This window comes from Dipodomys ordii, unplaced genomic scaffold (assembly GCF_000151885.1).
Source record: "Dipodomys ordii isolate 6190 unplaced genomic scaffold, Dord_2.0 Scaffold9, whole genome shotgun sequence".
NCBI lineage: Eukaryota > Metazoa > Chordata > Mammalia > Rodentia > Heteromyidae > Dipodomys > Dipodomys ordii.
Window position 1 is genome coordinate 16006024 of NW_012267225.1, and position 12402 is coordinate 16018425.

Sequence of the window (12402 nt, forward strand, 5' to 3'; positions counted from 1 at the left end):
TTAATAAAATACCAAGTCTATTTGCTGCCACTATCAGCAAAATGCTATGGTCATTATTCATTGTCACTCGATCATCTGAAAGATCTTTATTCATAGAAAAGCCACAATATGGGGTATCGGGAAGTGTCTGGATACTACCAATTACTCAGCAAAATTAATAAATAAATGAATCTATACTAGTTTTCCCTTGGGGGACACTAAGGCATAGAAGTGGATGCATTGTCCAACATTCTTCTTTAGTTCATACTAGAGATAGACTTTTGACTCATTATGAACAGACCTTTTTTTCTTCTTATTTGGTGGTGCTAGTCTTACACACAAAACTCATTAACATAGGACCTGGGCATTGTCCTCAAGCATTTTGCTCAAGACAACCACTGGAGAGAGCGGTAGTTTTCACTTCTGACTTTTTGGTTGTTAATTGGAGCTAAAAGTCTCACAGACCTGCCTAGACTGGCTCAAAACTGCCAAACTTAGATATCAGCCTGAGTAGTTATAATTACAAGTGTGGGCCACCAACTCCTGTCAACCAGTCCATTTTTTAAAATATAACATACATAACAAAATAAACAGCTATAACACTTCATAGAAGGTTTTCTATCAATTTTGAAAATAACATGAAATGTAAATTTTCTTTACATCCAGGGAGAGGTTCAGATTTATAAAGGATTATTGCCTGATGATTACTCTACATGGGAACTTTGTAACACATATAGTTGCATAGGCTGCAGACTTGATTAGAATGTATTGACTTAATCAGCTAAAAATATCTAGAGCTCATGATTTATTTAAAGTAGGGAGAACAAATATGTTCAAAGCATGCTTTACTTTATGTCACATGAAACTATGGTTATTCTAATCAGAGACTGGCAAGAAATGCATATTACTAAATTTAAATTCTTGTTTTCTATGGATGGTTGAACTTCTGTTTCAATGTTTGAAATATCCTAGTTACTGATGAGCTTTAGAATTAAACCTAAAAATTGTACATGTGCATTTGTAATAGTTTTCCATGCTAAGTTGTTTTTACTATAATCAGTTTCAAAGAATCATATTGTATATGTGTGTGTGTGTGTGTGTGTGTGTATATATACTTCCTAAAGTCATTTAATATATTTGAAGCTTTTTTGTTTTTTGTCAGTCATAGGACTTGAACTCTGGGCCTGGGTGCTGTCCCTCAGCTCTTCAGCTCAAGACTAGTGTCTACCAATTGAGTAACAGCACCACATCTGGCTTTTTCTGCTTACGTGGTGCTGAGGAATCAAAACCAGGGCCTCATGCATGTGAGGCAAGCACTCTACCAGTGAGTCACCTTCCCAGCCCCATTTAATATATTTGTAAGAGAAGTACATATATTGATGAAATATATATGATATATATATATATATATAATACACACACACACACACACACACACACACACACACCCCTGTCTGTGTTCACCAGAGAGATCTGTGTCAAGGACTGAGAATCAGGTTCTTGAAAAATACCAAAAGTTTGCCAGGTACCAGTAGCTCATTCTTGTAATTCCAACTAATCATCTGAAGATCACAATTCAGAGCCAACCAATCCAGGCAGTAAAGACTGTGAAACTCTTATCTCCAATTAACCATCCAAAGCTGAGGTTCAAGTGGTCGAGAGGTAGCCTTGAGCAAAAAAACAGCTCAGGGACAGTGCACAAGCCCCGAGTTCAAGACCCAGGACTAACAAAAAATTAAATAAAAGAAAACAATATGAATGCAGGGAGCTTTTGATTCAGAGGGGCCACAGGTTCAGTTCATGGGTTCATATTGAAGAAGAGAAAGACTGGAGCTTAAATGTGAGCATAAGCTAGGTGTATATTTGGCTTTTATTTTATTTCAGGAAGTAAATGATGCCTAATATCCACAAATACCCAGCTCCAACATTCAGAAGTGCCAGGAAAGATGATCATTTAGAAGAAATATTTCAATTTTTCCATAGCATTTTGAATACTGAGATGAAGTTTTATACTCTTTCATAATTAGGTTTAAATATACTTAGTGTATTTTCTAAAGATACGTTTCTAAATATAATTTGTGTTCCACAACAGGGAAGTTCTCCACGCTAAGGTACTTGGGTAGCTTTTAGTTATTTTTGGTCTGTTACCTATTTCTCTTTATTTACATTTCCTTTCTTTAACATTTTTTTCTCCATATATATTTTCATTGTAAAAATACTGTGTAGAGAGGTTACAGTTACATGAGTAGGGTAATGAGTACATTTCCTATCCGCATTGCTACCTCCTCATTTTTTTCCCCTAACATCCCTCCCTCGCTACCTCCCCAACTCTTCCCTCCCTACACCCCCACCCAAAATTATAAAGTTTGCTTTCAACATAGTGTCTTGTACATCTCATTGTTACAATGGGTCAACCTGTATTCTTATTTAAGCATTTTGTTATATCCCTTCCCCCTTCCCAAATTATAAAAATGTGTATACAAGATACAGGACACCAGAATCAGATACAGTGACAATAGGGGTTATACTGTGGGGTAAGAACATACACAAGAAACAAAAGAATCACATAGTGCAGTATAAGTACATTAAAAACAATAGCAAGAAAGAAAAAAAACCATGGTGTTTCTGTCTTGGAGGTCATTTCGCTTAACATCATCTTATATGGTCATATGTACATAGCTTTTGACCTTTTCTACTTGTCCTAGAAATGTACTGTTATTGCAAATAATGGAAACCAGGGGACCTGTTTCTTTGGGCCTGGCTTACTTCACTTAATATATGTTTTTCCAAGACTTTCCATTTCCTAAAAAATGGGGCAATGTCATTCTTTCTGATGGAGGCATAGAATTACATTATATACACACACACACACATATATATATATATATATACACACACACACACACACACACATATATAATATATATATATATATATATCACATTTTCTTGATCCATTCATCTACTGAGGGGCATTTGGGTTGGTTCCATATCTTAGCTATGGTAAATAATGCTGCAATAAACATAGTTGTGCTGATAGCCTTAGTTTGTCCTTGTTTGTGATCATTTGGGTAAATGACCAAAGTGGGAATGCTGGGTCACAGAGGAGCTCTATGTGCAGTCTTTTGAGGAACCTCCATACTGCTTTCCAAAGTGGTTGGACAAGTTTACACTCCTAACAACAACGCAGTAGGGTTCCCTTTTGGCCACATCCCCTCCAGCATGTGTTGCTAATAGATTTCTTGATTATAGCCCTTCTATCTGGGGTGAGGTGGAATCTCAATGTTGTCTTGATTTGCATTTTTTTATGGCTAGAGAAGTTTAGCATTTTTTCATGTGTCTATTTACCATTCTTATTTCCTCTTCAGAGAAGTCTCTCTTTAAGTCTTTAGCCCACTTATTAATCAGGCAGATGTTTCTTTGAGGATTTGTTGTTGGGGGATTTAATTTTTTGAGTTCTAAGTATCTTTTAGATATGAGACCCTTGTACATTGTATGACTAGTGAAGATCTTCTCCCAGTCCATAGGCTTTCTATTGACCTTGCTAGGTATGTCCTATGCCATTGCAGAAGCTCTGCAATATCATGCAATCACATTTGCCAGTCTTTCTTTAATTTGTTGTTTCTGGGACTCTCTTAAGAAAATTTTAGCCTGTGCTAAGGAGCCCCATAGTTTCTCCTATTCCTTCCTGTAATGTTTTCAGAGTGTCTGCTTTTATTTTACGGTCTTTGATCCATTTGGAGTTGATTCTGGTGCAGGGTGATATATGAGGATCTAGCTTTAATTTTCAACAGGTATTAACCAATTTTGCCAGTACCATTTACTGAAAAAGCTGTCATTCTTCCATTCTATTTTTTTAGCTCCTTGTCAAAGATTAGGTGGCTATATGTCTGTGGGTTTATTTCTGGGTCTTCAGTCCTATTCCATTGGTCTTCAGGTCTGTTTTTGTGCCAGTATCAATCTGTTTTTATTACTATAGCTTTGTAGTAGAGTTTGAAATTTGATATTGATATTCCTCCAGCACCTTAGGTTTTTGCAAAGGAATGTTTTTGCTATTCTGGGTCTTTTATTGTTCCATATGAATTTTTGGATTGCTTCTTCTATTTCATTAAAGAATGAGTTTGGGATATTGGTAGGTATTGCATTGAATTTGTAGATAGCCTTTGGCACTATTGTTATTTTCATGATGTTAAGCCTCCCAATCCAGGAGCTTGGGCGCTTCTTCCATGTCCTTAGTTCTGCTTTAGTTTTCTTTTTCAGGTTTTTAAATTTTTCATCATAGAGGTCCTCTACCTCTTTACTTAAGTTAACTCCTAGGTATTTTATGTGTGTGGGGCTATTACAAAAAACATTGATTTCCTAATTTTAGCCACACTCTTCTCATTATTGACATACAAGAAAGCCATTGATTTCTGAGGGTTAATTTTATACCTTGCTAATTTGCAAAAGTTTCAAATCTGTTCAAGTAACTTGGGAATGGAGTCCATAGGGTTCTTTAGACTCAAGATCATGCTGTCTGCAAAGAGGGAGAGTTTTAGTTTATCTTTCCCAATTTGGAGCCCCTTTGTTTGTATCTTGTCTTATTGTCCTTCCTGGGCATTCTAATACTAAGTTGAAGAGGAGTGGAGAGAGCAGACATCATTGTCTCATTCCTGATTATAGAGAAAATGGTTTTAACTTTTCGCTATTAAGTATAATGCTGGCTGTAGTTTTGTCATACACAGCCTTTATTATATTGTCCCATTATATGTTCAATGGATTCCTAGTTTTTCTTTTTCTTTTTTTGGGGGGGGGTCCAGTCGTGGGTCTGAACTCTGGGTCTGGGCGCTGTCCCTCAGCTCTTCAGCTCAAGGCTAGCACTCTACCACTTGAGCCACAGCACCACTTCCGGCTTTTTTTCTGCTTATATGGTGCTGAGGAATCGAACCCAGGGCCTCATGCATGCAAGGCAAGCGCTCTACCACTGAGCCACTTTCCTAGCCCTCCTAGTTTTTCTAGAGCTTTCATCATAAAGCGGTGTTGAAACTTGTCAAATGCTTTTTCTGCATCTATTGAGGTAATCATGTGGTTCTTATCCTTGGTCTTGTTGATGTGATGAATTATATTAACTGATTTGTGTATATTGAAAAAGCTTTGCAACCCTGAAATTAATCCTGTTTGATCATGATGTATGATTTTTTGGATGAGTTGTTTAAGTGAATTGGCCAAAATTTTGTTGAGAAGTTTTGCATAGATGTTCATCAAAGAAATGAGTCTATAGCTTTAACTAAACATCACTATGCCATAATAATGTGAAATTTGGGAAATTATGTAATCATTAATCACAATAAAGAATTTAAAAAAGTTCCAAATAATATAGAACTTAACTACATTAGTGAGTCATACAATGTAAGGAAAGTAAGATTAAGATCAACATAAAATTAGGATAATTGTTACCTTTAGTGGGGAGATGTGGGATTTTGGTTATGAAGGGGTACAATAGAGCTTTAGGGTGCTAATTTACTTCTAGTTCCTGACATAGGAAATTGTCATAATATTTCCTTCATAACAAAATAATGGTTGTAATAACTCAGTTTATGCAGTGGTATCATATCAAAGGTTTGAATTGGTATTTTCCTAGCTATTAATAATATAGAGCATTTTTAATATATTCAATAAACAGTTGAATATTAAAAAAAGAAATGGGTCTATAGTTCTCTGCCTGGTTTTGGGATGAGGGTTATGACGGCTTTATAAATAGAGTTTCGTAGTCAATTTTCACTTTCAAATTCATTGAAGAGTTGGAGGAGTATTGGTATGAGTTCTGCTTTGAAGGGCTTGTAGAATTCATCTGTAATCCATCCGGTCCTAAACTTTTCTTGGGTGGGAGGTCTCTTATTGCTGTTTCTATTTTAATGCTTAATATGGGTCAGTTAAGTTGATTTAAATCATCTTCGGTTTAGTTTGGGCATGTCAATATTTGCTAGAAACTCGTCCATATCTTTCAGATTCTCAAACTTATTAGCATAAAGTTTTGAGAGGTATCCCATTACTAAATTCTGAATCTTGGCTGTTTCTGTAGTGATGTTCCATTCTCATCTCTGATTTTGTTTATTTGAATGTGTACTATTTTTTTCTGATAAGATTTGCTAAGGGTCTGTCAATTTTATTAACTTTTTCAAAGAACCAACTCTTTGTTTTGTTGCTTCTTTCTATAGTTTTTTTTGGACTCTAATTCATTTAATTCTGATTAATTTTGATTATTTGTTTCTGTCTACTGGATTGGAGTTTAGCTTGTTGCTCTTTTTCAAGGAGCTGTAGGTGCCTCATTAAACTGTTGGTTTTATATCTCTCCAATTTGGTAATGTAGGAACTCAGAGCTATAGACTTACTTCTGAGTACTGCTTTTGCTGTGTCCCAGAAAAGCTGAGTTTTTGTGTTTTTTTTTTTATATTTCATGAACATTTGAATTTCCTTTCCAATCTCTTCCACAAACCATTAGTGGTTCAACAGTGTGCTGTTCAGCCTCCATGTGGTACAGGATTTCTCTTGGTGGCTTTTGGTGTTGAATTCTACATTTATTCCCTTGTGGTCTGAGAGAATGCTAGGCATAATTTCTTAATTTGAACAAATTTGGTTTGTGACCCAAAATGTGGTCTATTTTGGAGAATGTTCCATGCATTGCTGAGAAGAACATGTATTCTGCTGTTACTGGGTGAAATATTAGGTAGATGTCTGTTAAGTCTTGCTGATCTATGCAGTTGTTTACGTCTGAGGTTTCTCTGTCATGTTTTTGCCAGGTTGATCTATTGAGAAGTGATAGTGGTGTGTTAAAATCCCCATCAATGTCTTTGAATCAATGGGTGATTTTAGGGAAAGTAGTGCTTCTTGAATTAATTTGGGTGCTGCATTATTTGATGAATAGATATTTAGAACTGTAAAATGTTCCTGAAGGAGAGAACCCTTAATTACTATGTAACAACCTTCTTTGTCTCTTCTCACTAATTTTAAGTTGAATTCTATTTTATCTGATATTAGGATTGCAACTCCCACCTGTTTATGGGGGCCATTTGCTTGGAAGATTTTATTCTAGCCTTTCACTTTCAGAATATGTTTTTGTGGGCAAGTTGTATGTCTTGAAGGCAGCAGACAGAAAGATCTTGCTTTCTGATCCCACTAGACAGTCTATATTGCTTAACTGGAGATTTAAGTCCACTAATATTGAGAGTTAGAAGTGTTTGGTAGTTCCTGCCATGTTATTCAACTTCTTTCGGGATGTGCCAGTTGGGTTCTTCCTATGTTTCTTGGATTCTCTGTTTCAGGACTGTTTCTTGTCCTTTTTTTGTGCTCTTGTTGGTTTTCTATGTGTAGACATCATTAAGTATCTTGTAGGGCTGGTTTGGTGGAGATATATGTTTCTGTTTTTCTTTGCTGTGGAAGGTTGTTTGACATTCCATTATGAAGGAGAGTTTAGCTGGGTAGAGTATTCTTAGTTGATAGTTGTTTGTCTTTAGAATTTGGCATACATCATTCCAGGATCTTCTTGACTTAATTATCTTGAATAGTTGTCCGTTCTTTCTCTATAATATTTAGGATGTCCTCAATCCCTGAGATTCGATCTTCTGCATGGTCTAACCTACTGTCAAGATTTTCTATTTGTTTATTTCTTTTTCTTCTAATTGGTTAGATTTGATGGCTCCCAATTCTTTGTTTGAACTTTGTTTTAGATCTTGTATTGACTTCTTTACTTCCTAAATTTGGTTTTCAGTGTTCATTCTCAAATCCCTTAGTTGATTGGTTATGGTTTCATTGGACTCCCTTTCCTTCTGTTGGGCTTCATTCAGCATTCCCTTTGTGGCCTCCCTGGCTTGCTCCAGCTGTCTGTTTGTGGATTTCATGAATGCCTCAATTATTCTTTGTCTAATCTCATCCCACTCACTCAATTCCTCTATTAATCTTAGATTAGCCTCATCACACTCATGATATTTCTGTATTAATCTTTAGTTAGTTTCATCACACTCATGCATTTTCTTACCATGCTCACAGTGAGACCTTTGCAGGCTTTCAAACTTTTTGTTCAGCATGTTTACCAGTATTGTTTGTAGACCATTTAGGGAACTCTCCTCTGGGTTATTCATTGACTGCTCTGTTGCCTGATTGTCATGAGCTGGAGTTGAGATATCTGCACCTGCCAGTTTTCTTGTGTTTCTGCTTGTTCTGCCCATTTGGGTATGATAGCAAAACCGATTCTTAGCTAGAACACTATTTTAAGGCAAGCATCAGCCAGAGCTTTGTAGTTGCTCAGATTGTTTGATCTAGTCAAAATGTGTACGGATACCATATAGTTCAAAAGATACAATCTAGTTCAACAACAAACATCTAGGGATCAATAGACTAAAAAAAAATTAGGGAAGGGGTCAGCAGACCAGAAATATAGGTTTAGGGAGAATTGTGAGGAAAAAAATAAGATTGGAGGAATGTATAGAGGCAAAGGGAGGGATAGCAGGAAAGGCAAAGAGAGATAAAGAAAAAGGAAAGATTAAAAATAAAAAAATTTAAAATGAAACAAAACAATGTAAGTATAAAGAAATAATTCTACAATTAACAGAGTTAAGGCTGGGAGGTTGCGAATCAGGTGATCAATATCTGAATTAAGTATGCACACAATGAAGGGTAAGGACTAATAATCAAAGAAAGATATATATCTTGGAATGAACTGAACAGCAATAAATAATGCAAAACAACAACAACAAAAGTAACCTACAAGGACCAAAAGGGGAAAGAGTATAAAGAGAATATAAAAAAAAAAGGAAGCAACAACAATATCAAAAACAAAAACAAAAAAATAAAATAAAAATGAGGAAAATAGACAACAGTTTAAAAAAATTAGGCAGAAAAAAGTTTTTCAAAAAAAAAATTGGGGTGTGGGGAGGGCAAGTGCGGTCCTTGTCTCTCCCCTGTGTCGGTAGTCAGTCTTTTGGTGGTGAAGTCTTTGGTTTGCTTGTGGTGTTTGGTTACCTTGTGGCTTGGTTGTTTTCTTAAATCAGTTTATTTGAGCAGGGGGAAGGAAGCTCTGCCTCACTGGGAGGTTTATGTCTCTCCTCCCAGGCTAGTTCAGTGGGAGGGTGATCTACTGTGAGTATCACAAAAGGGCAAGGTGGCTGTTTCCTCTAGCTTTGAGTTGCTGTGAGGGGTGCTAGGTTGTAGGTTGGGCTATGGCCTGTCAGCTTTACCCTGAGCGGCTAGCTCCTGAGAGACTCAATCAGCCAAGCCTGGAATCTATCTCAGGATTTCTGTGTACCAAGTTTCCATTTGCTCAAGGGCTGGAGTTGCTTCCAGTGCAGCAGCTGGGAAGGGTAGCCTCTGGCTCTGTTTACCAGCTAAGGAGAGTCTGCCCTGCCCTTGCAGAGCTGCCTCTGCTTGGGAGAGGCAACTCTCCCCAAGGGTGGAGTTGAGCCCTGACACAGGTCAAAATTGTGCTAGCTGCTCCAGCCTGGTCTGGGTCAGTAGCAAAGTGGAGTTTTTCTCTGGTGCTAGGGAAGGGGCTACCTTCCCACTGCTGCTTTGTGAGAAAGAGTGAGGATGTCTTGGGGTACTCAGGAATTGTCGTCCATGTCCACAGTCTGTGACTATCTGTGGTAGGCCGGATGAAGATTTCTGCTCCTTGTCCGTTCTTGCTGGCAGTGAGTAATTCACTCTGGTGCCTTTGTCCTAGGCTCTCTGTTTTGAATATGGCGACCAGCAGCAGCCCCCACTGCCTGCAGCAGACCCAAACTGGGGTTGCTTGAATCTGTGTCTTTAACTAAGCTGCCAAAGTTTCCTCTCTGGCCAAATTCTCTGTACTAAGATGACACACTTGGCATGTTTTCTAGCTTTAGATGTTCCACTGGAATACTAATATTGGTTCCTATGGAAGAGCTTGCTTAGCCTCCAGCCTCTCCTCTGCCATCTTCCTCTCTTCTCTGGGTGTTACCTATTTCTATTAGATTTATACTTGAACCTTGCAAGAATTTAATACAGGACAAAATGTAATAAATCATTAAAGATTTTGAGGGCAACAAACTGTAGTTCTTTTGTAAACAATGTAGGGAATGTTGTTTAATATTCTGTAGTCAACACAAATGCAAATCAAAATCATGAAGGTACTAGGACTGGTCATTACAATTTCTAAAGATAGGATTTCTTGAAATTTCCAACTGTGACACACATAAAAAATTATCATTTAAGTTTTTAGCCCAGTTATTAATGGGGTGGTTGTTTCTTTGAGGATTTGTTTTTTGGGAAGATAATTTAGTTGTTGGTGGTGGTGGTGGTTGTGGGGCTTGAACTCTGGGCCTGGGCGCTGTCCCTCAGCTCTTCAGCTCAAGGCCAGCACTCTACCACTTGAGTCACAGTGCCACTTCTGCCTTTTTCTGCTTATCTGGTGCTGAGGAATTGAACCCAGGGCCTCATGCATGCAAGGCAATCACTCTACCACCGAGCCATCTTGCCAGCCACAAAAGGGAGGGTAATTTTTTGAGCTCTAAGTATATTTTAGATATAGCCCTTGTCTATTTTATAGCTTGTGAAGATCTTCTCCTAGTATGTGGACTTTCTATTGATCTTGCTAGCTATGTCCTTTGCCATGCAGAACCTCTGCAGTTTAATGAAATGCCATTTATCCAACCTTTCTTTGATTTGTTTTGTTTCTGGGTCTTTATTGAGAATGTTTCAATTTGTGCCAAGGAGCCCTAGTGTTTCCCCTATTCCTTCTTGTAGTTTTTTCAGGGTATCTGATTTTACATCGAGGTCTTTGATCCATTTGGAGTTGATTCTGTTACAGGGCAGTATATAAGGATCCAATCTCAATTTTCTACACTAAAGACTTAAAGAGATACTCCTCTGAAGAGGAAATAAAAATGGCCAATAGACACAGAAAGAAATGTTCAACATCTCTTCCCATAAAAGAAGTACAAATAAAAACTACATTAAGATTCCACCTCACCCCAGTTAGAGTGGCCATTATCAAGAAAACTAATAATAACTGATGTTGGAAGGGATGTGGCTAAAAGGAAATGCTATTACATTTTTGGTGGGAATGTAAATTTGTTCAACCACTCTGGAAAGCAGTATGGAGATTCCTCAAAAGACTAAACCTAGTGCTTCCCTATGATGATTCAGCAATCCCACTCCTGGGCATTTACCCAAATGACCACAAAAAAGGCCATACTAAAGCATCTAGCACAACTATGTTCATTGCAGCTTATTTATCATAGCTAAGATATGGAATCAATCCAGATACCTCTCAATGGATAAAAGTATTTTAAAAAATTTGGTTTACATACATGCTAGAATTCTATATTTCCATTAGAAAAAATAGCATAACCCCATTCTTAAGGAAATGGAAGACTTGGAAAAAATCTTATTAAAGGAAGTAAGCCAGACCCAAAGAAACATAGGATGCCTGGTTTACTTGTTTGTAGTAAATGGTATATGTCTAGGATAGTTCAAACAGAGGATCACAATAGCTCAATGCTATGTATAAATGGCCTTATAAAATGATACTGATCTAAATATGAAAACAAGAAGTTTTTGGATTTTTTCTTAGTGTACTGTGTGCAGTTATTTCTTTTATCTTTTGTTCTCCCACCTTTCTGGTTTACCCCCTGTTGTCACTGTTTTATTTCAGTACCCTTTGTATTGTACTGTATATAAATTTATCTGATTTGCATATAAGTTTATCTAATTTGAGGATGAGAAGGGGTATCACAGAAATGGTAAGACAAATAACAAAGGGTGAACTAATTCAAAACTGATACTTAGAAGACACCATGTTGGAAATGAACTTTTCAACTCAAGAGCAGGGGAATATGGGGCAGGAAGTAGGAGAAAACAAGGCAGGGTAACAATATTCTACAAGAAATATACTCATTATTTGTGTAACTGTAACCCTTTTGTACATCACCTTTACAATAAAAAAGAAAATCTACCAAAAAAAGAAAAGAAAAAGAAAACATGACCATTGAGACACAGAAAGGACAGGAGCCCCTGGGTTTCAGCCCTTTTTTTTTTCTCTTTTTTTTCTTTTTTTTTTTGTGAACATACTGTACAGAGAGGTTACAATTACATGGGCAGGATAATGCGTACATTTCTTATCAAGCATTGCAGCCTCCTCCTTTGTTTACCCTTCACATCCCTTCCCAGCCTCCCCCCCCACCCCCCACCCACTCCTTCTCACCCCTCCCTCCCCCCACACCAACGTTGTAAAGAGGATGTATAGGCTAAGTTCACCATGGATAAGAACTGACAAGAAGCTACAGCATGGGAAAGTCAAGTGAATTTTAAAACATCATGCTGAATATTTGTGTTTGTGATCATTCTAATATCAGTCAGAAAGTGCATCAGCAAATGCCAAGATTACAGTAGCTGAAATTACAGAATGTGTTTAATTTCATATTAGGTTGGG

The 12402-nt window shown here is 37.2% G+C and overlaps 1 protein-coding gene across 1 annotated transcript in view; it reads left to right on the plus strand.

Annotated features, from left to right (window-relative positions):
- Sntg1 (syntrophin, gamma 1) overlaps window positions 1-12402 on the plus strand; it is an 852919-nt gene that overhangs the window by 646944 nt on the left and 193573 nt on the right. The window lies entirely within an intron of this gene.